Below are 27,938 nucleotides of genomic sequence, written 5' to 3' on the forward strand. Positions count from 1 at the left end.
ATGTCCACACATTTTAGCTGTGTTCCTGAAACAACTGGTACTTCTGTGCAATATTGTGCTGCTGCTGCTGCTGTGTTCCAAGGCTTTGCCTTTTGTTGGATGCTCAAGGGCCCATGAGACTCAATGCATCACAGAATAATGAGGGTTGCTAGGGACTGCTCGTAGTCCCCTGCTCCTGCTCAGACCAGACCAAACTTCCCAGTTACCTCAGGAAGCTCTGGGCCTTGTTTCATTAACTTCTGAATACCGCCACTGTCAGAGAGGTCGCTGTCTCTGAAGCAGCTCTTCCATGGCTTCACGACATGCCCTCTGGGCTACCAGGATATGGCAATGACTCTGACAGGTGAGCCCCCCACACGCACAGGTGGGCCACCAGTGGGTGACAGTGCGGGTGCCAGCACTGGTGAGCAGATGCCAGGGTTATGGGGTAAGCTTCTGCAGATGGGTTCAATGGCAGTTTTCATGTGGTCCATATAATGACGCGTCAAGGATGCCCACTTCTCTACCTCATTCTCAGGCAGGTTGTTTCATCCCACTTTGAAAAGCCACCTAGTTCTAGGTTTGATCTGCATGAGCCAAGAGGCTGGAGTGTGCACCACGGAGAGCACAAGTGCTGGATGTGTGCAAGGAATGCTGCCTGCTCTGCATTTCATTTTCATGCCACTGATTAGAAACCCCTTCTGGGGAAGTAGGGCTGGAAAGAGTCAAGAAAGTCTGTCCCAACACAGCTTCCACTGTAAATCCTGGGGGGGAGCCTTCCCTTCTGATCCTGATAGCTACTTCCTGTCCATCTCCAGGCCACACCCCATAACCCTGGGATCTGCTCACCAGTGCTGGCACCCTCCCTGTCATCTCCTGGTGGTCCACTTCGGGTCCTGGGAGGCTCAGCCGTGAGAGTGCCTGGCTGGTAGGGTGGGGACCAGGTCTCAAGCCCCTGCTCAGGTGAAAGCATAGCTGTTTGGTGGACATGTGGTTGGAGGGGGTCATCTCAGAAAGTCCCTTCCAATTCAAGCTGTTTGATGACAGCTGAGGAGAGGGATCATTGCCCTTCCTTTGGCACTGCAGAGGCCACATCTGGATTGTTGTGCCCCATTTTGTGTCCCAAGGGACAAGGGAAGTGGTGATGATCTCACATGGAGAGAAGAACTGGCAGAAGACCAGGCGGAATGTAAGGGCTGTAGCACGTGACATCTGGGGTGAGGCTGAGGGCACTAGGTTTGTGGAACCTGGCGGAGATGAGCAAGGTGGGCAGGAGGGGATGGAACTGCTGTCTCCCACCAGCTACAGGAGCTTATGGAAAGGATGGAGCCAGACTCTTCTGGAAGGTGCACTGAAAAACGGCAAGGGGCAAGAATCACAAGTTGCAGCAAAGGAAATAGCAGCTGCTTTTGGGGGAAAAGAAGTGACAGAGCTCACAGTGCAGCCCTGGAAGAGCTGCTCAAGAGACAGTGACCTCTCAGACCGTTGTGTTCAGAAGTCAATAGGACAAGGCCTGGAGCCAGATGAGGTACCTAGGATGTTTGGTCTCCTCACAGCAGTGGATAGGAGCAGAAGACCTCCAGAGGTCCATTCTGACCTTCGATATTCTGGGGGACATTGAGTAACATGTGCCCTTGAGCAGCCACCAAAAGGCAATGTCTTGGAAGGCAGCAAATGCATGAGATGGCACAGAGGAACCAGTTGTTTCAGGAATCCCTGGCAACCCTGAGGCAAGAACACGGTGTCCACTGAAGTCCACATCAGGATGACTCATGTTTGCCAGCAGCTCAGGGTTTCTCCCAACGCTTCCACATCACGATGACTCCCAGGTGCTCTGGGACATTGTTCCAATGTGCCTTTGTAGTCTGAAATGCATGGAATTGGCCACCCCCTTCCCTGAACTGGGAAAAAGTGCTATGAGGTCATGGCTCCCTGCCCTATGCCTCTCCTCAAGAGCAGGCCATCCAGCCTCCCTGATGGATGAAATTGCTGCATAACAGGTCAATTTGGGTGTGGGTCTCTTTCAGGGAAGGACACAGGCATGTCATGATCACAAAATCAGTGTGTGGTAAAGCCTGACGAGCGTAAGCAAGGTCCTGATAGCGGTCTCTCCTGTCCATAGGGGGCTTCCTTCCAGCCCACAATGGCCTTCCTTTGCCTTTGAGGTTTGCCACACCCCTGGTGAGATGAGCCTCTTTTCATATATGGGATTGTGCAGTTTTGACCTTGTGTCTGAACATACAGTGTGTCTTTGATGACCCACAGGGAAACCTGTCTCTATGGGTCAAGCTCAGTGCCTGCACTGAAAGAACATGAGAGCATACTTGAAGTGTTCCTCACAGCTGAATTTGACTGTGACTTGTGGCCATGTTCACCACAAAGAAGGCAAAGTTACAAAGGCAATCCATAATACACAAACCCACTTAAAATCTCCCTGTACAATAGCCTGACACCACAGAGTTGATTTGCCATGTGGATGTGGGACACAGGTGAGTTGTTTAGATAGTTGATGGTATGAAGTGAGACCACAACATTTGAAAGGAAAGAGGCAAGGGCTTAATCACCAGGGAGGTCTCAGCAAGTGGTAACTACTAGATGTCCAGATGCTTCATAAACAGGGAATGTTAGTGGACCCACAGGGCTCTGGAACACAACATAAAAGTCTGCGCTGCTCCAGCACCTGCATCCTTTCTCTTGTGTCTCCCTTTCCTCAAGGAACGAGGAAAGCCTGAGTGTGCTCCATGTCTGTCTGTAGGCTGAACTGCTGTCATGGTGGCTACTCAGGTCGATACTTGGGTTGCCTCAGCTTGGCCCTGCAATAGAGCAGCTGAAAGGCTGTTACCTCTTCCCCTTTTGGGGGAACTGGCTGGGGAGAGCTGGGAAGAGTGGGCTCTTTTAAGCAGAAGGGGATCAATGGATGTCAGATGTAGGCGGGTCTGCCCCACCCAAATTTGCATCTGCAGCAGATGTTCTCTAAACAAATGGCCAGTGCATACAGTGCCATCTTTAGCGCAGCCACATTTCTTTTGCAGATGGGGTATGATCAGTCATTCCACATGTGTTTAAACACACTGTGTTGTGTCCTATGGCAAAATTAGGCCAGACTTCACATGCCGTACCAATTGGTGGGCACAATGAGTGCCATGGGAGAAGGAGGCACACTGTGTGTTTATGAAACAAAGAGTATCCACGCATAGAGCTGAGGGAAAGAAAGACAGACTGATACTGAGGTCTGTGATCCCTGACTGCTCTGTGTTGCAGCTTTGCTTCCTTCACCGAGAGATGTCTTGCTTCAGACCCTGTCCCCCATGGCCCTGCGGTGCCTCTGGCCCAACCCCACTTGCAAGCAGCTGCAGTGAGCCCTATGTCGCCCACTGCGTTACCTCGACGGTGTTCATTGAACCCTCACTGGTGGTGGTGACCCTGCCAGATCCCATCCTCAACTCTTTCCCTCAGAGCACGGCCTTGGGATCATCTCTGTCAGCTGATGTTGGGAGCTCCCTCAGTGCCGGGGGAGTTCCCATCTCTTCTGGGGTCTCCCTTGGTCTGGGCGGGTCCGGGATGTGTCTGCCTGTCCCCCGCTGCAGTCTGAACTGCTGAAGCTGGCGGCTCATCCCCTCGGCAGTAGGATGGAAGATGGGACCCTGCAGCAGCAGGTCGTAGACATGTCTTGCAGGCAGGCTGGGTGTCCTCATGCCACCTGGCAGGAGAGACCTGTGTCCACTTCTCCTCGCTGCACGGCAGGCGTGCCCATGTCTCCTCTAGCTCTGCTTTTCTCTGCGCCCTCCAGAAAGGGCTCGTTCTCTTCTGCTTTGCTGAACCCCCTGCTGAAAGGGAGAGGGTGCTGGAGTTAGGGACCGCTCTTGGTGGGCTGCCGTTGCCACCAGGGAGAGCAGAATGGGAAAAGGCAAGCGCTTTGTGTGCAGTTTGTCCTTAGGAAACTGGCCATACTCTGTGTGTTCCTCAACCCTGCAGATGTGTTTCTTGGTCTCTGTTCTGTGCCACTGTATTTCCTCCTCATTAAAGACTTTGTGCAGCATAGCTGGGGTTTCATGGTGGCTTGTTCTCTTTCTCCCTCAGTTAACCATATGCTCTGCTAGAGAGACCAAGTGATCTCTGTCACGAGCTAGCAGACAACTGAGAGTGGAGCTCCTTTGCACAGAAAGTAAGTAAGCAGGCAAGAGAAAAACACAAATGCCTCGAGGAAACGGAGTGTGAGTCTGCAGCCTTCTGATCACAGACCTGTGATATCTCTCAATGTCAGCCTAGAGTCTTGCCACTGAACGCTCTTAAGAGCTGATCTCAGTTCTCCTGCTGGTGCACCCAGCGCATCCTGCATGTACGGTCAGGAAGGGTTGAGTCTTCACTGCCTGCCCTCAGTACTCCCTGGCAGAGGAGAGAAGCAGGCTTATGGACTGGGCTGAGGTGACAACACTGCCTGAGGTGGCAGGAGAAAATGGACACGTGTACTCAGCTGAGATGTAGACGGTGCCTTCAGAAACAAGCAGGGACAAGTCACCTTTCTGATCCTGACCCACAGCCAGAGCCCTGCCATTTGGAAGTTGGGTTTATGCCTCTTTTCCTTTTGGTGATGCACCTTGTTACTCACAGATGTTTTTGGGGAAAAAAGCACCTCAGCTGCTCAGCAGTAAAGCAAGTGTACAGCCAAGCACAAATCTAGATGCAGTGTTGCTGTTGAATCATGCAGGTGAGGCATTGCATGAACTTTGGAGCAGGTACCCATCTTCCCCTGAATGAATGCTGTTGCCTCAGCTTTCTCTCTTGGTCTAATCTGCTCCCAGCAGCAAGTGGAAAGCCTACTGAAAAGATTCCTTCCTCTGCAGGATACCTGGACATCTGGGTGCCAGTTGCCCTTACAGGGACTCCATGGGTGTCATTGTGTGGTCGATCCTTACTTCTGCACAGCTGGGAGCTCTGTCAGCCCTGCTGAACAGACACTGAGGTGATCAAGGTCATGGTGCACGTGCCATAAGAGACCAGGCTGGGAGAGCAGGACCTGGCGAACCTGGGGAAGGGAAGGCTGAGGTCTCATCTTACGCACTGACAGTGGTGGAAATACAAGAAATGTCACACAGAGTAGCCCTGTTTTTCTGCGAGGGTGATCCAAGACCAGTGTCTCAACTTGTTAGGTGTGAATGTTAATTCAGACCTTTTGATAGGTCCTCTCAACTGTTGTTCACAAACTTCTTGTGAAAAGCAACCATTGCAAAGCTCTCTTCCACTGGTGGTGTGGGAATAAACTTCAGGGGTGGGTATGGATTGCAAAGGAGGAAAGCGCTGGTTTCCATCTCTGCACGTAGGCAATGTGGCTGCCAGATGGAGTTTAGAGTGGGCATTCAGCAGGGAAATGAGCATGCACAATCATGGTCTCACAATCATGGAACCTGAATTTCTTCCACTTGGGAGCAGGATGGAAGACAGGACCCTGCAGCAGCAGGATCGTGGCCACGGCTTGCAGACAGGCTGGGTGTCCTCCTGCCTCCTGGCAGGAGGGACCCGTGCCCACTTCTCCTCGCTGCACGGCTGGTGTGGCCGTGTCTCCTCTGGCTCTGCTTTGCTCTGAGCCCTCCAGAAAGGGTTCGTTCTCTTCTGCTTTGCTGAACCCCCTGCTGAAGTGGGGAGGGTGCTGGAAGTAGGGACTGCTCCTGGTTGGCTGCCATTGCTACCAGGGAGAGCAGAATGGGAAAAGGCAAGTGCTTTGTGTGCAGCTTGTCCTTGGGAAATGGGACATTCTTTGTACCTCCCCCAACCCTGCAGATGTGTTTCTTGGTCTCTGTTCTGTGCACTGCATTTCCCCCTTCTCATTAAAGACTTTCTGCAGCATACCTGGAGGCTTTTGGCTTGGATTTTTTCTCCTCCTTCCCCTTTTGGCCAAGACCTCTGCAAGGGAAAGGGAGAACTTGATCTCTGCCATGACAGTGAGTCTGTCACCGTTCTTGGGGCAGACCCAATTGTGGGTGGAGCTCCCTGAACTTGAAGCAAAGCACCGAATAGGGAAGAAGCAGGCAAAAGAGAAACAGAAAAACTTCAGTGGAATGAAGAAATCCAGAAGCAGTGGACAGGGGTGGAAATACAAGTAGTGCCACACACAGGAGCCCTCTCTTACTGTGAGGCTGGTCAAACATGGGAAATGGTTGCCCAGGGCGTATTGTAGAATCTTTGGAGATGTCCAACATCCAACCAAAGAAGGCCCAGAAGAGCCTCCTCTACTTGTGCCTGTTTTGAGCTGGACTTGGGCTGCATGTTCTCCACCCCAGGTGTTGTGTGATTGAGTGGGCCAGTGCTGGATGCCCTCAGGCAGGAGTAGCCCTCAAGATGAATGGAGCAGGCAGGAGCTGGGGGCCACTGCTCAGGAAAGCTGCAGAGGTTTGGTGGGCACAAGGCACGAGAGGGGGTACTGATGTCAGTCCCATTGCTGGGAGCACAGGAAAGGAAGGAAGATCAGAGTAAGGTCAACCTGATTAGAGCTGACAGAAAGGCTGTTATGTGTAACGATGCCGAGGAACGTCCTGGGAGAGCCAAAAGGCTGAGGTCCCACTGAGATTTGAACTCAGACCGCTAGATTCAGAGTCCAGACCATTACACCATGGGACCTCCTTCACAAGCATTGTCTTTCCCCTGAGGCCACCCTCGCGGAGCCTTCTACTCCTGGCTGACCTGGCTGTCTCTCCATCTCCATGGACATCACCAAGTACAGTCTTCCTCCAGGGCCACTGGCTGCTCTCTACTCACAGGGCCTTTCAAGGGAGTGGCAGAGCTCTTTGCACAGGCCTTGCATGCCCTCTCTTACAAGAGCCAGGCTGGTAAGCGCTGAGAATCTTGCTTTTGCCTAATTGGACCAGGTTAGGGAGTTTCCAGTAGAACCTATTCCACGGTGCACCTCGCACGGTACATTCATGGCCCAGCAGCTGAAGGTTCAATCCTTGCACTTGTGGTCTCTGCTGCTGCCTCCCTTTGCCCCCATGTTGGACAGTGTGTCCATCTGCCCGTGTAAGTTATTGCCTCTCCTGTTTCTCACCTTGTAGCTCATACTAAGCAGCCATTACCCAGATATCCTTACTCCTGGTTCCAGTCCTACCTGAGCTCCTGACCTTGCTGAACAATGGCGACCAAGAGAGAGGGCAGGGGATGAGCTTCCACAGGTGGACAAGGTGGTAGGTGCAGTATATGGAGACACGGAACTGAGCTTGGATCTACGCTGTATCCTTTATTGAAGCAAACAGTGTGACTATATACTTTCCAAAGAAGGGGTGGCCCCTTCTTTCCCTGACAGTGTCCTTGGTCCCGGGTAAAAACAGAATGAAGATAAAAGTCCTTTGCAGTTGGCATTCCAGAGGTTTGAGCTATTATGTTTTGACTAAGGTGTTTTTTGTTCCCAGGATTCGGTCAATCGGTTCAGGTCATTGCTGGCAACTTTTTACTTCTACTTTGATCTTTTATCTCTTTTCATCTGGTAGTTGCTTACCCTGCAGCTGCAGCTGTGCTCGCAAAGCTGTATCTAATCAGCCCTCAGATCTTGTGTCCTTCATGAGCTCTGTGGCTTCTTATCCTGCCTTGTTTGTTATGCAGTTAATCTTTTTTCCTCCTTTCCTACATCTCCCCCATTTTTATTGATTTGCTGAAGGATAACCACAGTCTGAAATTGTACATTCATAGCTTTGTCTATCATTTGGCTAACTAAGCCACAAATCATTCCAATGAATTAAGGAAGGCAAAAGAATAGCTTTAGGAATGTAATCAATATAAAGTCTCTAAATAAGTAAACTCTCTTAAGCTACGGACCTAGACATCCCCACCAATCCCAGCCAAAGAAGGGTTCCAGTCATAAACCTTAAGTTGTTGGGTAAGGTCTTGTAAGTTTCAAACTCTTGTGAACTGACTCAGAATGATCAGATAAATTCATGCAACACATTCTTTCAAAGTCATTACATCCGTGTCCTTGGGCCAGTAGCAGGAAGTCAATTGCTGCCCTATTTTGCAGCGTGGCATGCCTGATGGAGTCAGTATCTGTAAGGAGCCCTGAGAGGGCCTGGGAGGTGGCATTTATTTGTTTGCTTAACCAGCATCCTAACTTATTCAGGGTTGCTAATGCATGGGCTGTCCCTACTCTGGGGACTAAAGATGCGAAGTTCAGAAGCTGCTGACCAGATCTCAGTGTTTGAATCGCATTCTGCTTCAAACGAGTGCACACTCCTTTTCCTTTGGCCAAATACATCTGAGTTCTGAATTATGGTTGTATTTGGGGCGAGCAAGTTTAATCTCCCTATGGTGCACACTTCCCCCTGAGTGTGTGAGGGGATGCTCATCCAGGCACACTCCCCACATATAAATAACATCCCAGTAGGAAGGCCAATAGGTCTATTCGCTCCTTTGGAGATATTGACTAAGGTACAGTTGCACCATGTACTCGTGCTCCTATAGATTTCTAGGGAGCTATTCACTGACCAACTACCACTTTGAGTCTTCCCAGTGTAGTTCATATAAAAACAATAATCAGCTTTGAGTGATCTCAACAGATTGATTTCTTGTGGCTCTAAGGGAATTCAAGGCATGTGGGGGAGCCAAACATCTACTTGTAAAGCACTATGATTGCAGGAGGGCCTTGCAACCGTCATATTGCAAATGCGCAAACCATTCAGGTAGGCTTATGGGGACTCCTACTAAGCATGTAGAGAATGGATTAGTGGGAGTTGCTGTGCTAAGACAAAGGGTGTATTGGCCTGCGAGATTGGCCACTGTTACCCAAACATTATTCTTAGGTTGGGGAACTATCCACCCCGTGGTGATGGCAATCAAGGTAATACCCACAAAAAGGACAAGTCTCATGGCTCGTCTTCAGAGGGTGTCTGGCTGGGTACGTCCGTCTCTTGTGTCAGATGAGGTTGGACATAATGAGAGGGAAACCACCGAGGCTCAGGTTCTGCTGAGACACAAGCATAGCCACACCCCCAGGTTATCAAGGGTACCGGGCCTTCCCCCTTTCCCGTTGCCATATTATGAATGTGTACCAATGGCTTTTCTGGGAAGGAAGGGTTACCACTAAAATGTCTTTTTACATGTGTCGAGTTGTCATTATTGCGATTTAAAAGTCTGAGTACAAAGGTTGCTTTCCCTAGTTGCTCAGAGAGGGGACATCCCATGCTCCCATGTTTTTGTAGCATGTTCTTTAACATTTGATGGGCCCGATCCACAATGGCCTGGCCCACTGGGGAATGTGGAATGCCTGTTTTCAGTCTTAATATGCTGGGGGACTCATAACTCAAAAGCCAGCGTGATGGCTGCCATCTCAATCTGAGGAGACCCCAAGACCACATGGACATCTTGCTGCTACAGTCCGTTATTCACTCTCCAGACCACCATGGAGTGTCCTGTATGACCAGACCCATCCATGAATGCCGTAATGGCATTATCAAGATGAATATGTGATAGAAGAATAGGGGATTGTATTGGGATATCACCCAAAGAGTTCAGTAATGCATATTTTGGCAGATGGATGGATATTTGATCCATATAATGAGATAGCACGGTCTTTATTGGTAGCGACTCATTTGTTAGCCAATCCAGGTCTCTTTTATTCATAAGCAGGTACATGACTGATGGGTCCTTCCCTAAAAGATTATGGAGGCTCATCCGTCATTTCTGGATCAAGACTGAGAACATGTCTATTTTTGACATTATTGTTTTTGAAAAGGAATGGGGGAGGAAAATCCATGCCAAGATGAGTAGGGGATCCTTCTGCTCTTTATTCCGTTGTGATTGGAGGGTGTACGGTTGAAAAGTGCTGGGTATTATTATCAGCGATACTGAAAGAGAGGGACAGTATCTGTGACCTTGCCGATTGCTCAGTGCATCAGCAACTAGTTGCAGGCAGTTGACTGCTTCTGGTGTCAGCTGTCACTTAGAATTGAGTTCCGAATCTCCTTTTAGCAGTTGGAAAAGAGGGTGCAGACTTTCCGTAGTGATTCCTAATACTGGTCTTATCCAATTTATAGTGCCTAGCAATTTTCGAAGATCATTCAACGTGGAGATTTGAGGAGTCAGTTTCAAAGGTTGAGGGTGTATTGGCCGCGATAGTATTTTACATCTGAGGTACTGCCAAGGTTCCTGGTTTTCTACCTTTTCTTCTGCTACTTGCAATCCTGTATTTTGAATAGCTCCTCGTATCTTTTTTCCCACTTTCTGTAGATCCTTGTTTTCTCATCAGATAACAAAATGTCATCCATAGAATGGTAGATGATAGCTGTGGGTCACTGTTTCCTAACTGGTTGGATTGTGTTAGCTACAAGTTGGCAGATAATAGGGCTGTTCAGCATTCCTTGAGGCAAAACAGTCCAATGGTATTGTCGTGCTGGTTCCTGTAGATTTATTGAAGGAACTGAGAAGGCAAATTTCAATGCATCCTTAGGTTTCAGGGGAATGGTGAAGAAACAGTCTTTGAGATCGATAACAATTAATGGCCAGTCCTGAGGAATCATGGAGGTTGAGGGAAGGCCAGGCTGAAGAGTCCCCATAGGTTCTATTACGGTGTTAATGGCATGCAGATCCTGCAACAATCTCCATTTCCTGGACTTTTTTTCAATGGTGAAGATAGGGGTGTTCCAGGGGCTAGTAGTGGGAGTTATATGCTCTGATTCCAGTTGTTCCTCCACTAGCTGATGGAAGTGCAGCAGCTTGACATTTTTCAGGGGCCATTGATCTATCCAAACTGGCACTTCTGTTTTCCAAGTGAGGGTAATAGGCTGATGCTTAACAATGGCCCCAATTACAAATTTGTCTTCAGATACATTCTCCATTGCTGCAGGACGTCTCTTCCCCATAAGGTGCAGGGAACAGTGAGTACAAGTGGGGCAACCTGAGCTACCCGTCCCCCTGGACCCTTTATGGTGAGCAGGTGAGCACTTTGGACGTTGCGGTCCCCCAACACCCACAATGGCTATAGCTGCTTGTTTTAGTGGCCATGTATCTGCACCCCTGTCAAGAAGCCCCTCAAATTTTTGTCCTCTTATCTTACAAGATAGTAACGGGAGTCTACCTGTTACTTGTGTGGACCAAAAGATAGCTGCTCTCCCTGTGCTTCCAAATCCTCCTCTTCTTTCTCCACCTCCTTTGTTTGTTTGGGCTAGAAAGGGTATCATCTGTGCAATTTGCTCTCCCTGAGGTATGAAACATGTCGGGGATGGAGTCCATGGCATAATTTTAATTTTGCTTTGGAAATCTGCATCAATAACACCTGGAGCACAAAAAGCCCAGTGAATGTTGTGGAGGATTGTCCTAGAAGAAGGGCACTCCTCCCCTGCCCAATTGGTCCCATAACTCCTGTGGAGAAGAAGTAAATGGAAAAATCTTTTATGGCATTTGATTTGTTGATGGCCAAGTCCAATCCTGCACTGCTGGCAGTTGCTGGCTACAGATCTCAGGGCTGCTGTGCTGCTGAGGGGAGGCAGGCGTATTTGATGTCTGAGCCTGCACCCTTGTGCTCACTCTCCTGTTTCCTGCTTCCCAGTGGTTGTCCCTGATCATTATATTTTGAATGACATTCATTTGACCAATGCAAGCCTTTCCCACAGCGTGGGCAGGGTCTGGTAGGGGCTTGGCGATCACCCTTTTTTTCCTTGAAGTCTTTATGAAAATGCCCTGGTTTCCCACAGTTGAAAAAAAGTTAGCTTCTGTACATCAGCGACCGTTAGCTGCGACTGCATGGCCTCTGTCAAAAGGGTTGCTTTATGTGACTCAGTCCCAATATCTTGACATGTTTTTATCATCTCTGTAATTGAGGGATTAGCTCACTTAATAGACTGAAGAGCATTTCGGCAGTCAGCATTCACATTCAAATGCTAGCTGGTTGAGCAGTATATCTCTTGCTGACTCATTTTCTATCTGCCATTGAAGGGCATTCTGCGTCTGGTCTAAAAAGCTCAAATAAGATTATTGGGAGCATTGCCGAATAGTTAGAAATGAGGACTCAGATGATTTAGGGGTTGGCACTTGCCGAACTGCCTTTAGTACTATGTCCTTCACCTGATCAAGTCGCGCTCTGTTGATTAATGCCTGAGCTTGTGGAGTAGCCCGGGCTCCTTCCCCCATTAATTCCTTCATGCCTATCCCCTGCATATTCACCAAATTATCCATGGTTTTAGCAGTGGTCAAATCTCAATACTCCGTCATAAAGACTGAATTGCATAGGGGTCATTATCATGCGTAGCAACGAATTCCAATCATGAGGAGTCATCATGTACCCATCAGCTATGGATTGTAATAAATTGATAGTGAAAGCTGATTGAGGAGATTGACGACACGGACTCTGATGTTAAGATCGAAGACCCTTTATTATTCAGAAAGCTGTGTTTTTATCTCCCTACAAAGCTGTCAATCCCCCCAACATAAGTGCTTATTGGTTAACATACATTACTCACACACCTATTCTAACATCTGATTGGCTAGCTTAACTAGGCATGTCTTTTTTTTTTTTTTTTTCTTTGTCACAATAACTTTTTTGCTCCGGGAATTCTTCCAACGTCCTCTGTTGTTCACTGATAACATTCTTATTTTTCTGTTATTCCAAAACATTATTTTTCGGTTATTCCCAAACCTTCAAGGTCTGTTGTTACTTTATTTTTCTGTTATTCAGAAACCCTATTTTTCTGTTATCCACAAACCTTCAAGGTCTGTTGTGACCTTATTTTTCTGTTATTCAAAGCCCTTATTTTTCTGTTATTCAAAAGCCTTCAAGAGCATCATGGCCTTCATTAATGTAAAATGTCTCCACAGCTGAATGCAGTCTGTACTCCTTGGCTGACTTCCTCAATTATTTAACTGCTTCATAAGGCAATGCATCCCACCAGGGCGGGTGTCTGGGCTGATATATAACAGGGAAAGCACCCGACATGTCTAAGTCCCCCCATGAGAGGGCTTTCTGACAGCAGTTATCTATGATCTCAGGGCATGATTGTCATTTCCATCTTGTGATATTCACAAACTCGGTCACTCTCATTCTTATTGAGGGGAAAAGGATCCGGCTCCTGCTTGGGGTCTATGGGGCCAGGATCAAATGGGTCCTCTAGCTCAGGGGCTGTTGTCATAGATCCAAGACATGGCAGAGAGGTTGAAGTGGAAGGAGAAGTGTCTGCTTTAGACTTATTTCTCAGTTGCTCTAATGAATCTGACACTTGCCACCATGTTCTTAAGTGCCACAGAGCTTTCTTGTCAGAGTCTGTACAGGCCTCCCACAGTCTTGTACCCATACTAGTCCATACAGTTTTATCAAATGTGCCTTGAACTGGAAACTCTGGCACTTTTTTTGGGACCCAATCTAGGATTGTGACTAGCTCCAAAGTTGATATATTTTGGCACTGTTCTTTTAACAAGAGCTGTAGAATATCTAAGTTCATTTGCTGTTCCTTTTTAAGTGAATTGTCCATTCCATTTGTTCCCAACAGCTCACCTTCTGTCCTGCAGGGAGCTGATGGTGCATGTGTAAGACCTCTTCCCTCTGGTTCAGTTGGTCAATCCTGCTGGAGAGGGGGTTGGTACCCTCCTAGTCGTGCCCCACATTGGGCTCCATTTGCAGCATATGAAGACATGGAACTGAGCTTGGATCTATGCTGAATCCTTTATTGAAGCAAACAGTGTGACTATATACTTTCCAAAGAAGGGGTGGCCCCTTCTTTCCCTGATAGTGCCCTGTTCCCAGGTAAAAACAGAATGAAGATAAAGAGTTCTTTGCAGTTGGCATTCCAGAGGTTTGAGCCATTATGTTTTGACTAAGGTGTTTTTTGTTCCCAGGATTCGGTCAATTGGTGCAAGGCATTGCTGGCAACTTTCTACTTCTACTTTGATCTTTTATCTCTTTTCATCTGATAGTTGCTTATCCTGCAGCTGCAGCTGTGCTCGCGAAGCTGTATCCAATCAGCGCTCAGATCTTGTGTCCTTCACAAACTCTGTGGCTTCTTTTCCTCCCTTTTTTGTTATGCAGTTAATCTTTTTTCCTCCTTTTCCACAGCCAGGAGTACCCAAAGTAGCTTGTTATGGGTTGCACAATCTTGACTGCCTTTCTCTGGTGGGGCAGTCTTGGCGGACTCCAAACCCTGGTCCTATCTTCCAGGACACACTCTCCCTTTGTGCCCCAAAGTGGCCTCTCCCTCAGTGGGAAAACTGTTTTCTCTCCCAAGGCTTTGCCAGACTCGGGTACATTTCACTCTCCAGACTGAAGGAAGCTCCAAGACCAGCCTACCACTTGCCAAAACTAGGCCGATCAGCAATGGTGGTAGCATTCTTTGATAACATATTTAAGAAGGTTATTCTGGGTTTGAGTGAGTGGTGAGGTTTTTGGGTAGCAGGGGAGGGGGATAGAGGGGTGGGACCCTCTGAGAAGCTTCTCAAAGCTGCCCCAGATCCAAGTAATACCCACCTCTGCACCAAGGCTGAGCCAATCATCTGAGCCTTTGCCATAATGTATTTAAGAAGAGACATGGTAAGGAGGAGTTGGAATTATGAGGAGGAGTTGTGACAGATGCGTAAACACCAGGGTCAGTGGAGGAATGGAGGAAGAAAGGAGGGGGAATATATGCCAGAGCAGGGACCCCACTGTATCCTGTGGTGAGACTGCAGGGAATCCACCGCTGCCACCCATGAAGGTCTATGGTGGAGCAGACAGTGATAAATGGCTAGCTGGGGTGGGGGGACCATATACTGATAAAAGGTGGCTGCACCTGAAGCTGGCTGGGTCCCTATGGGAAGAAGCAGTTCTTGCCATTGTAGTTCAGCACTGGGAGGATTGCAGCATGTGGGGGTGTCCCATGCCGGAGCAACTTGTGAAGGGCTGCAGCCCCTGGGAGGGACTCCAGTTGGAGTAAGTTGCTGTCCCACACCAGAGTAGCTACCAATAAATCATCCACATATTGTAGTATTACTCCAACTCCATGTAGTCACTACCACCACTCCAAGTCTTTGGCTAACTGGTTTCTGAAAAGTGTGGGGCTATTTTTAAACCCCTGTGGCAGCACCGTTCATGTTAGTTGTGCCTTTCTGCCAGGGTCAGAGTTTTCCCATTCAAATGTAAACAGCAACTGACTTTCTGGGCTCAAGAATAAACAAAAGAAGGCATCTTTCAGGTCCAGTATGGTAAACCAGGTCAATTCAAGTGCCAATTTATTTAATAATGTGTATGGGTTTGCCACGACAGGATACAGTTCTTCAACAATATTATTAATACCTCTGAGATCCTGTACTATTCGATAACCCCCATCCAACTTTTTGACCGGTAGAATGGGGGTGTTATACTCTGATTCACATTCTGTTAACAGCCCAAATTTCATAAATCAGCTGATTATTGGTCAGATTCCTTCCCTGTTTTCTGTCCTAAGGGGGTATTGCCTAATTCTTATGGGCAGTGCCCCTGGTTTAAGTCTAACTATTATTGGGGAAGTATTTTTCGTTCTCCTGGGTATCTCCAATGCCCATACCCCCGGATATACCTGGTTCTGGACTTCCTCAGGTACTCCTGAGCTAAAAGGAGTGTCTATAAGGGCCAGGCTCAAAAGTTCAATTAGTTGGTCATCTCCCATTTGAAGTTTTATTTTTCCTCCCTCAAATGTTATTTTCACTTTTAGTTGTTCCAATATATCTTGGCATAATAGAGGTTTCGGTGAATTAGGCATATATAAGAATTTGTGTATTCCCAATTGTTTTCCCAATTTAAATTTCAGAGGTTTTAAAAAGTAAGTTTTCTCACAGTGGCCAGTAGCTCCCCTTATCATTACAAAATCATCATCCATAGGTGTTAAAGCTTGATTCAAAACTGAAAATATTGCCCTGGTATCTAATAGAAATTTTATACTCTGTTGTTGTTTCCCCAGATTTAATGTAATCAGTGGATCCACTAGGGTAGACCCCCAGGTCCCCGTCAATCTTCTTTAATGTGAGCCTGTATCCTTCCTTTCCGTTTCCATCTCTCTGGGCATTCATTTTTTCCAATGATCTCCTTTGTTTACACCATGCACACTGGTCTTTTCCCAGGAGTTTCCTAGGCCAAGCACCTTCAAATCTTTTTACTTTCTTGCAATGTTGGTACTAGTGCTTGCTTATCCCCCTACAATCCTCCTTCTCCCATTACTAAACACTTTCCATGCTTCATCTAACAGTACTTCCAGATTTCAGCTTTCTGTTGGTTTCAGAGTCTCATACATCTCTGACCTATGCCACATGCCTTAATAATGATTGGCTTTCAGTTACCTCACCTTACCTATATTATTATTCTTCAGAAATCATTGGTCATCTTTACTGATTGATTTGAATAGAATGAGAGGAGGGTAATGATCAACATATTCATGTTATTTCCTGGAAATCATTATCATATGAAAATGTCTCTAACGCATGCATGGTTATGTTGGACGGGGGTCCTCTGGTGGTCGATAGTCTTCCTCACTGTGTCCGCTGGTTGAACTCCATCCTTGAGCATGCTCATTTCATCTTTGACCGATGCTCATTTCTTCGTTGGCTGATCTTCCAAACCAAACCCAATATCTTCTGGTACCTATTGTTTTGACTCAAGATCCATAACCAGTACCCATTGTTTTAAATCAGAGTCCATAATGATTCGTACAGTGATCAAGGTACACATCATACTAGCTACCTATTCCTAAGGGCCTTAGTGTGCGTTACAGTCTCATAACTGCTATAACTCCATTTTAAGATCATAATCATATTCTAAACTAAAACCAGAGTAATATTCTAGGATTCAAGCTATTTTATTAAGGTAACTACAACAGTGTCATCTCAGACAGCAAGCTGAACATGAGCCAGAAGTGTGCCCTGACAGCAAAGACCAAAAGGATCTGGATTCCATTAAAAGGAGCACAGCCAGTAGATCAAGGGAAGATCTCATCCCCCTCTATTTATTCAAAACTTGTTAGACCACACCTAGATGTTGCTTCCAGTTTTAGGCCTCCCGATAAAGACAAGCTGGAGTGAGTTCAGTGGAGGAGTATGGAATGATCAAGGGGTCAATCTCACTTGCCCTGTGAGAAGAGGCTGAGGGAGATGGGCTTTATCAGCTTGTAGAAGAGATGGCTTTGGGGGACCTCATGGCAGCTTTCCAGTGAGTCTCTTTGGTACTGTTAAGTATATTTGGAAATAGAAATATAATGAGAAAATTTTCTTAAAAGTTTTCCTCATCAATAAGATTTTTATTTAAAAAAAAAAAAAAAAAAAAAAAAGAGGAATTAGGAAGATAGGCTTTTATGTTCTATTCTTTCCAGATCACAGATTAAAAAAAATAATAATAATAATAATAAGCAGGAAATAAGTGGCAAAAATCTTTCTTCCCCCATTATTTTTTTTTTTCTTCTTTATTACTGTAGTGTTTGTGAAGGTAATCAGAAATTATAAAAAATATTCTTGAAAGCCCAGCCCTGGTGAACAAGCAGCAACATGTTTTGTCTAGACAACTTTCCCAAAGTGTCACTCAGAACATGTGGTGGAAAGTTAGCCTGAGTGAAACATATTGTGAAAATATTCCTGACTGAAATCTTTAATGTGGTTTTGTATGCTTTAAAAAACTTTTTTTTTTTTTTTTCAAACTAGAATTTGACCTTAAATTATTTGAGCTGCTACGTATGAACTTTTTCCAGAAAACAGTTTGGTTATCTGAAATATCTGTAATGTTTCTCGTGAATTTTGGATGCAGTTTTTCCAGACAATTTCTTCTCTTACTAGCAAGCTCTTCCTTGCAGATCAGTCCGTTGTTGCTAGGGTGTCATGGAGTGTCTCCACCCATGGGATTACTCCCCAGATATCTTCAATAATCATTGAAATCAATGCTTCATACGGTTCAGCCTTTATCTGTGTCTGTCTGTCTTTATGTAAGTCAAGACTGACCAGGAGGTAGTTCAATCCTAAAGGGTTTCTATCCAATATGATGTTGTAGTGAATATAACGGTTTAGTGATGAGACTCAAACTACAGAGTAAAGGATGATTACATTCACCAGGTAACTATTTTTCTGACACTGTCATTAATTGTGCCTCAACTTGAAAAATGTAAGTTACTGATGCATCCAGTCTGAGACAAGGACCTGAATGCAGATTGAAACCGAATACTACCTAATGTGTTCACAGCTTGGAAGAGAGCTCTGTAAAATTTGGACACATACTCAAAGTTTTGTGTATTGCTTCATATGTAAGTAAATACCAGTGCCATGTGCATCAGCCTTATTACGAATATGAGAAATGGAATTTATTCTTATGAACTATATTGCTCTTAATCAACTTCTAGTAACAGATTATTCTCTGTTGTTTTCACTCGAGGTAGAAATTCTATCTTTACTCACAGTATTTAACAAGAAATTTTAAGGTTGATGGTGAATCTGTGTACAAGTTTGTACTCCATGACAGACTATTTTAAGAGATTTCTTATGTGTGCCCCTGTATGTGTATGTTCAGGACAATGCAAATGAGTATTCACATTTTTATAAAAAATTCATGCATCAATGAGTGGAATTTTCAATACAATAATTGCCGTTTATGTATATAAGTTTTTGACACGGAAGTCTCAGACACAACATGCACAATCAATGTGATCAAGTTAATGCCACTTTATTAAAGGTTACACAGCAATTTATACACTAGCACAAAGCACATGTGTTACGTTTTGGTTGCTAATAGGTTAAAGCTGCTTGTTCACACGCCTTGCTCTGCTGTACCTACATTTTGTTTCTACATCTTGTTATCTTGTTTTTTACATTCCAACCTCCTTACCTCTTTGCAACATAGGCAGTTTCTCAAAACGCCAACTTCATTATCTCTTTTGACCTTGCATATGTCCTTCACAACAGCTGCAGTTGTGAGGCCCCTCGGTCTGGATTGCTCATAATATGCCTATTTTCTTCCAGCCACTCCACAAATCCCCCTTTCTGTTTTTGAACGATCCAGACCCCGTTTTGTGTTTGTGCTAAGAATGTTGCACTGATAGTCCTCTGCAGAGACCTTTGCAGGAGACTGATGAGACATGGCAACATTAAAAGCACAACTATTCCAATCAAGAAACCCACCCCTACAGTTTTGATCACTGAGATTAACCATCCTGATAGTCCCCGTCTTTTAAATATTTTCGTCAACCAATCCAGGTCATCACTTTCTGTCAAACGTTTAACTCCATCCTTTAACTGTTGAATGCTTTTAAAAAATGGACTCTGAATGATTGGATAGATTCATATAACACATCCATTCAAACTCACCACAACCGTGTCCTTGTTCTAAAAGCAAAAATCATTAGCAGCTCTATTCTGCAATGTAGCATGCCTAACACAATCAACATCAGTTAAAAGACCACTGAGAGCTAAAGAAGTAGCATTAGTTTGTTTACTAAGACAGCATCCTAATTTATTCAAAGTAGCTAAAGCATTTGCAACGCCAACTCCTGGTGCCAACACGGAGGCTGCAAAGATTTCACCTGTATTCCAAAATTCAATGTTATCTAATAACGTGAGGCGTCTGAGGCTACATGGACCTCCATTCAATTTGGATGGAATGCCTCCCCAGGCACGATCTCTGCAAATTAAAAACACACCAGGAGGTAGCGCAAGAGGAACAACAGAGGATTGTGAAACATTATGTGCGGTATAATTACACCATGCAGTAGTATTGCAATAAATGACACTAGTTGCATTAACACTTTGGCCTCAGCGAGCAGTATTGTTATAAGAGTGATTAAAAAATACAGAAGCATAATCCATTCATCAGGTTAATAACTCATTAGCTTTCTACTTCGTCCTTCCTGACTTCCCTTTTCCAGGGCCGCACCCATCGACTCGGAACCCATCTGATGCCGGTATCTGTAACAACACAAGCACATCCTCGACCAGTCATTTTTAGTTCCGCAGGTCCTTTCCATTCCCCCGTAGCAGCATCTTTGTATTGAACAAAAATATTGTTTCCACACTGCTTTATACCAGATTTCAGACCCAACCTATGTATGACTACTGGTGGTTCATTCCTATTACCTGTGAGTCGTAAATAATTTAACACATATACCGCTTTTGCAAGTCATTCTGCAGTAGCCAAGACCTCTCCCCCTTTCTGTTTTTGCAAAAGTGCTTTCAAGGTTTGGTGTGCTCTCTCCACTATGGCTTGTCCTGTGGGGGAATGTGGTATACCTGTAATGTCACGTATACCCCAGAGTTGGCAAAAATGAGTAAATTGTTTAGAGATATAGGCTGGACCATGATGAGTTTTAATTTGAGCGGGCACTCCCAGTGCCATAACTGCAGCATGCTTGTGTTTAATTACATGTTGCGCTGTTTCTCCAGTTTGTGCCATTGCCCAGAGTGCGAGAGAAAAGGTATCAATTGAGACATGCACATATTTAAGCCTGCCAAAATCTGGCATATGCGTTGCATCCATCTGCCAAAGTTGTAGAGGCTGGAGTCCTCGAGGGTTCACCCCCAAACCCAGGCCGATCCCTACCTTTTGGCAGTCAGGACAAGATTGCACAATTCCTCTAGCATCAGCTACAGGAATGTGAAATTGCTTAGCCAACACTTTTGCTGACTGGTGGAAAAACTCATGTGACAACCTGGCTTGCTCAAAGGTTTTCATGACAGGGCCTGTCCAGGCTGGAGCGACAGTGGTTGAAGGGGACTAAACCACCCAATGCAAACCGACTTCCTGAAAAGCCTGAAGGTGCAACGTACTTTACTTCCTTACAACATCATCATCCCACAGAGAACTGCATCCAGAAGAATACATTTGATGCTGATTGTGGTTCAAGCTATAAGACAATCACTATATGTTATACCAGTTTTTCTTGCACTCAGATAAGGATGTTGGGTTCAAGAACATCTGATTTTGAGCATATAATTATCAACACCAGTTCAGCACATAGGTTTTTACCTGTCACAGTTTAGAATTTTCAATCCAAGTTACTCATTGTGTCTGCTTCGTATCCATTACAGATAAACAATAAGAAATTTGTCACTTCCCAAGGTATTTTAGACAGACAAAATAGCTCAATCAATTGCATTTGGGGAATGAGTCTCTCTTCACAACAATCAGATGACTACCTCAAATGTAGATCCTGGAAGCTAAGTGAGAAGGCTCTAACTCCATGTGGCTGGAAGACAGCTGCATCTTTCCCTGATAAGCCACACAGATCATGACACTAGACTCTACTGCTAAGCATCATCATTGAACTGGGCCCCTCTTTCTTCATCTCAGCTCCCAGCAAACAATGTCCCTCTATCCATCACCTCAATCTAGTATTACAGTTACCCCCCCATGACCCCTTTTCCACACCTGTTTCTTCCTCAGTTCAATGATTTAAGAGAGTATGCATTAATTCCTTCTTGAACTGCATGATTAATATTTCTCTCCATCGCCCTCATCATGATCTTCTTGTCTTTGCCCATAACAGCTTCAGTTTCTCCCCATTTATTTTCTCCTCAAAGACCACTTCAAGGAACATTTTCTGAGTTTCTGACAATGCCAACTTACCTCACTGTCATAGGAAATCTAACAGCTTAATAGGCTATAGATTGCAATGGGAGATGGGAACTTCAGAGTCTCCATTTCTGCTAAACTCTAAGGAGACCTTAGAGCTTGCTTGAAATCACCCAGGAAACTAATAGCTTCAGAGAAGAAAGCAAGGCCCATCCACTGTTGGGCCATTTCCAGCTGTGGCTTCTTTATGACATGTCCAGCAGCTAGAGGTCCCCTTCCCACCCCTTTTTTGAGTATATTTGTTAACCCTCACTGCCAACGTTCAATAACACTTTGATAGATGATCAGACTAAAAGTTTTGTACCCTTTTCCTTTGCTGTCTCTTTCACTTGGGTAGACCAATACTATACTAGATCACTGTTGCCTTATCATCTTCCTACACATGTAATTTTTTTTCATGATGTTAATAAATTTCCCTTCCTTCTTGTCCTTTTCCAGTTTGACAGCAGTTAGAGAGCATTATTAAATCATATTTCCTTGGTACACCTCCTGCACCTATCTGTACTCAGGCTTTCTTTCCCTATAAAGCTGTTAATGTGAGGTTAGCTTAAAGTTACTACTTCAGTGTAGGAGAATCATGGCATGTCCATTTTCAAGAATTGTTCTGTTCAAACACTCTCTGTGGGTGGGGAAGTACTCACACACATATCCTAGTGATTACACATACACATACACATACACATACACATACACATACACATACACATACACATACACATACACATACACATACACATACACATACACATACACATACACATACCAAGTGATGAATGTCTCAAAGGTAATTTCTTGTATCATATGGCTGCGTCTACATTCTTATATCGCAAGGTTATCTTTTATAGCACCTTCAATAACAGTCAGATGGTATCTAGACACCACAGCTCTGCTTTATTGAAGTAGCGGCTGCTTTGTTGTCCAGCATACACATGAGGAATATATTCAAACAAAATTTATCTTCACATCCATATTATGCTTCACACAAATCTTTAGGTGTAGGTAGAACTAAGGATGCAGGACTTGTCCATCTTGCAGGATTTGATCAATCCACTTTGCACCATCCAGAGAAAAAATCCTTTTTTAATAACTCCTCCTATGGAATAATATATCTCTACCTAATAAAAGAACAAGCTTTTCTTTTTCATTTTTGTAGATACCAAAAGCATGATAAAGACTTCTTGAGGCACCAAATTGTGGGATTGTTTTTGGAGGACAGTGGCCACGTTGGACAAGAGCAAGACTTTGGCTACATCGCAAAAGGGACGCGAAAAGAGGAAGAAGAACTGAGAGTGCTGTACAGCTGGTGAATGATGAGAACATCTTGACCTTCATCGGCCAGAAGCCTTGGAAGTAGAGAACAGGAATGTAGAAAAACAAGATAAGGATGCTGAGATCTGCCTGAAGAAAACATGCCAGGCTACAGTTGATGGGAAACATCTGGTCATTTCTTAAACAGTGGAAAGTTTTCTACCTCGAGCTAACAGTGTATAGAATATTGTGTTTGTGCTTGTAATATTTAATTAACTAATAGGCTTTACGATAGTAGTAACTAACTTGTAGCCAATGAATTGTCTGGTGTATTATGGACAGGGGGTAATAACCAATCAAATGTTAGTCTTAGACGAGTGAACAGTGTGTGAAGAATGCATGTAACCAATCAGGCCTTCTGTTTATGTCTGATCAGTTGCTAGGAAGTTTTATAAACGCACTTGTATCAGCAATAAACAGATTTTGATTTCTGACTCTCATGGAGTTGCTGGAGTCCGTGAATCTCCTCACCACATGACCCTCAGAACTGGACCATTCACAAAGAAAACAATTCTAAACCCCAGATTTAGTGTATTCCTCTTCTTCCTGGGCAAAAAAAAAAAAAATAGTTCAAAGTGAAAACAAAACAACAGAACACTTCTGCAACTCTGAAGGGGTTTGCTAATTGCTGTAGAATAATGCTCAAACAACTTCTGCTTTTTCATTAGACTAAAATCTGAGCCTTCCCAGAGCAACATAATAATCCTTCATTATAATCCTACAAATGAAAACCATTATAATACTTCAAATCCCCTCTTGTGGCCCAGCTTCAAGTCATTATTTTAAAGCCTAAGTGATTTCTTCACGTGGTATGTAGCATATATGACTACATGTCTTATATGAAATACTGTACAGTAAAAGGGAAGGAAGAGGCACTTTTTGTAACTAAGTGTATCATGGTGTTGAGAACTTGGGAGTAGCACAGTGTCACAAACACTGTAAGGTCTCATAAAAAAACCTGAGACTGCAAAAAGAACAATACGTTTGGAGGAAGAAAGGAAAAAGAGAATGTGCTGAAGAATAAAAGTGCAGAATTCCTATGAGCATTTATTCTGGAAGTGTATTGCTTACTGAACTAATAGAAGAGAAAAGGGTTTTAAAAGCTTTAGCCTGGATCAAGTTGTTTGAAATCACTCTACTACAAAATTATTGTTTTCTCCTCTCATGATTTTGGAAACAATGATGACTTAGGAGCACTTTCATGGCAGTCCATGGATGGATCCTTTGGACAAACTGCTGGCATTTTATTCCCTAATTTTAGACACCTTTCAAGTGTGGTGAGGAAAGTGGGTTTATTTGACTACGTGTAAATAGTGTGGCAACAGACAAGCTTGTAATTTGGAACTGGTATCACTTTTTCAGTTGAGCCAAGTGAGTTCCACTTGCTTTACTACTAATGTACTACTTTACTACTTAAGTTTGTGGTGGAGTGAACAAAGAGATTGAGTGATGTGACAGCATAATGAGAAATTCCTGCTGCCTTTCTTGAACATGCATTCTCCAACCAGGGGAGTCCTCAGTTCGTATTTAGTTAACAAATCTTTTCAGGAACAACAAAGATAGTTTCCTAGCTATGTGCATCAGCATTACTCCACAGATCCTTGCCCCCTCCCATAGCCACACTGATAAATTTAGAGACTGGTTTATATCCAATAGTGATGGTGTCAGCCCAGCTTCAGTATGAGGTGAAGGTAGTTGCTTGTTTTGTTTTGTGTAATACTAAGGTGTGTGGAAAGGAAAAAAGGAAATGTAAAGAATTTCAGGAGGAAGTAGTTCCCATGGAAAGACGGGGGTTTTGCAGCAACTGCTTGAAATCTGAGCAAGTCTTCTATATTTATATTTAGAAATTTCACTCTTCTGAACATGGTCTTTATAAATCATCTTCCCCTGATTTTGAGTGACAGTATGAAAGTGGGGCCAATGGATGAGTTTTTTGGGTTGATTTTTTCTGTCCTAAAACATTCAGATGCATACCACCACCTGAACACACGCACTCCCCAGACAGGCATAGGACTCTTAGATGCTAGCTCATATCTGCAAGCACCATACAGCCATAGAGCTGCCTTTAAATCTTCAGGGCATCTTACATGCCTATTTTTGTGTAGATGAATGCAGCTCCAGTTCCTATGGGAATAAGGAAACCAAAGATACTATTTTGAAAACATAATTTTCAAAAGTAGGACAGCAAGATACTGCCTGCTTCCATCAGCCCAACCTCAATCTAATATAAACTTGCCAGTTATCAGTACAAAAAGTATTCTACCATGAGCAATCAACCAGCAAAAGGTATTGGTGGGTGAAAGTCTAAGTAATAGTATTGTCTTTTCAGACAAACACAGCTGTCCTAATGTGAGGGTCAGTTTCTACACAGAAAGCATCCTGCATGCTTTTTAAAATGAGCAGAACTTTATATCAGTAATTGCTGTGTCATGACTCCTATTCTTCAGGAAAGAGGGAAAAAAAAGTCCTTTCCCAAACAGTAGGCTTTAGAAACTATTGTTTCTTCCAAAGACAAGAATAGATTTTCCAGGTTTCTAGAATGCTGGTATCCTGACTCTTTTTAGTGTTTGTTTGGGTTTGGTGGGTTTTTTTGTGTTTGTTTGTTTGTTTTTGTTTTTGTTTTGTTTTGTTTTGTTTTGTTTGTTTGTTTGTTTTTAATTTCTGTAGAAGATATTCAAAAGGACTTAAAACTTTTAAGAACACCAGGGGCCTGGGCATCCTGAGAATCTCCAAGCACAAAAGACATAGAAAAACATCCTTTAATCACTACACAGTTTTTGAGACATCTACTCCTGAGACTTCAGTAAAAGAATAGCTAAGGGATTACTTGGTTCATTCCCTGTATACTTCCCATTGGAGGAAGCCGAGATCCACAAGAGGATGGAATATACAGGGAAGTCTGTGATTCTGTAAGATTAAGAGGAAGAAGTACAATTGTTTGCATAAATATATTAACTGCTTTCTGTGTCCAATACAAATATAACCACTTCCTCCTCACATACACACACAGAGTAAAACAATGCCCTAAGGATCTACAAAAGAGCTGTTTTTTTTGGAAGAGACAGAAGAAATGGTGTATTTGGAATGGCACTAAACTCCTCTGTTAGACGCCCCAGTGTTGTTCTTTAGGATGGCTCAGCATTGTGCAGTGAGATGGTCTCATGACTTTGAAATATCTCCAGAGCTCACATAACACTATTCACCTCTTAAAAGAGGTTTATATGCCTGGGTCAACATAGAAGTATTACAGAAACTTTCAAATAATAGAATTTGGAAAGAAAATCTCATTGGAACGGAACATTTGTTAATGAAAGATTTAACCCCATCTATTTTAGCAACATTATTTTGTATCTGTAAGTAACCCCACTCTTTGAAACAGCATTGAGGAGTGGAGTAACAAACTGTCTTCCCTCCCTGTGTGCTATGGTAAACCTTTTAGCCTCATCAGATAAAGGATTTTTAGGTAACAAATAAAGGATTGTATGTATTGTGTTACAAGTATATAAAGCTACCCTTGAAGTAGATGTTCTTCTTAGTATCTAAACTGTTATGAATTCAAAAATAATATGATCATTTGTGTTGTATACTTAAAAGTTCCCTTCCTCATTTCAAGGTCCCTCACTTAAAGGAATTCACTTATATGTGAATAATTATGTATTCTGGCACAAACAAGCTTGAACCCTAAGTGACTAAAAGCTCTAATGAAATTCCCACCCTTATACTCCATTTCTGTCTTTGATCTGCTCTTTGGGAACCAGGAAGAAGAAATAAAGACAGAAAGGCACTCAGCCATTAGGGGCAGATGTGGCTGGACTATATTTGAACTATAGATGTTTAGCTATCAGAAAGTATGCAGAAAATAAAGTCATCCCAAAACGATTCTTCTTTTTCAGAGAGTCAAGAATAATTTTCCCCAGCAGTCATTGTACTCAAATCAAAGGAACTCAAACAGTATGACAGCAAACTAAACATGGCTTGTCTGGCAAGGACTTTCTACCCTAAAATAATCAACCTTGATGTGTCTGAGAGTGACATTGTATATGATCTGAAGGCACATCTTGTCACATCTGAGGGGATGTATAGTACCATGAAGGTAGCTGGAGTGAAACCAGATGCAGAAGTGACCTGCACAAGGTGAATTAATGACCAGAATTAATCTCAGAATTAATGGCATCTGATTCTACATTACTGTTTACCTACTGCTGGGAAAAGACCCATAGGTATGTTTTGAGTAATTTCTGGTTTATATAGTTTGGATACAATTTATAGTGTCTCTCAATCATTCAACAGAAGAGAAAACGGAAGACTTTGAAACAGTTATTGCTTGAAATGTTACAGATGCCTTTACAAAAGGTTAGTTGCCTAAAGGAACAATAGAGTATAATTACTTAATTGAGGATTCAGTAACAATGCATGAAAATGTCTTGTCTTTGGTATAGAAATGTCTGAATTGTAGACATTTATTAAGCAACACCCTGCACTTTTTGTGTACTCAATACTAAGACATGAAAAATTGCTTTCTCTGTTGCAGAAATGTCAGAATTGGAAATACTTATTGAGAAATAACCTGCTGTTTCAGATTAACAGACTAAATAGATGACAAAGTTTTTTGTGATAAATTAAAAGTATATTCTTTATTGGGCAGACAACTTCTCTCTTCCCTGCACTTGATACATTGCTCTGTCACCTTTTCCTTTGTTCCTGCTTCTCTCATCCACCTATGATGTGTGAATTTTCCTTCTTTTTTGGGGGGGGGGTGAGGTAGGTGTTGGGGATAATATCAAGACCACACTCTCTTCCCTCTTCTCTTTTTTTAAAGCAGATGTCAAAATTAAGAAAGTGAATATGCTGTTCATGTTTGGTTTGGGTTTGAGAGTCCTGCTGGCAAAAAGCATCACCTTCAATACAATAATGAGTATCAAACTGTTTCTTTTCTGAGGTAGGAAACACAAAATTCAGACCCTGAGAACACAGGAAGCAAGTTCAAGGAGTGACTATTTGGCTTTGCACCCTTCTATAACCCCCCAAGCATTGACATCTGTTCAGCTGTCCTTGTTTCCACAAGATAAGTTAATGTAACCTCCAAATTGAACCTTATTCCCAAATTGCCTTTGCATCAGGCTAGTCCAGAGCATCTCAT

The 27,938-nt window shown here is 43.9% G+C and overlaps 1 pseudogene; it reads left to right on the forward strand.

Moving 5' to 3' along the window:
- Positions 1-302: 302 nt before the first annotated feature.
- Positions 303-27,736, forward strand: LOC116965078 (annotated as a pseudogene).
- Positions 27,737-27,938: the final 202 nt, after the last annotated feature.

This window comes from Tyto alba, unplaced genomic scaffold (assembly GCF_018691265.1).
Source record: "Tyto alba isolate M040663 unplaced genomic scaffold, T.alba_DEE_v4.0 Super-Scaffold_41, whole genome shotgun sequence".
Classification (NCBI taxonomy): Eukaryota; Metazoa; Chordata; class Aves; order Strigiformes; family Tytonidae; genus Tyto; species Tyto alba.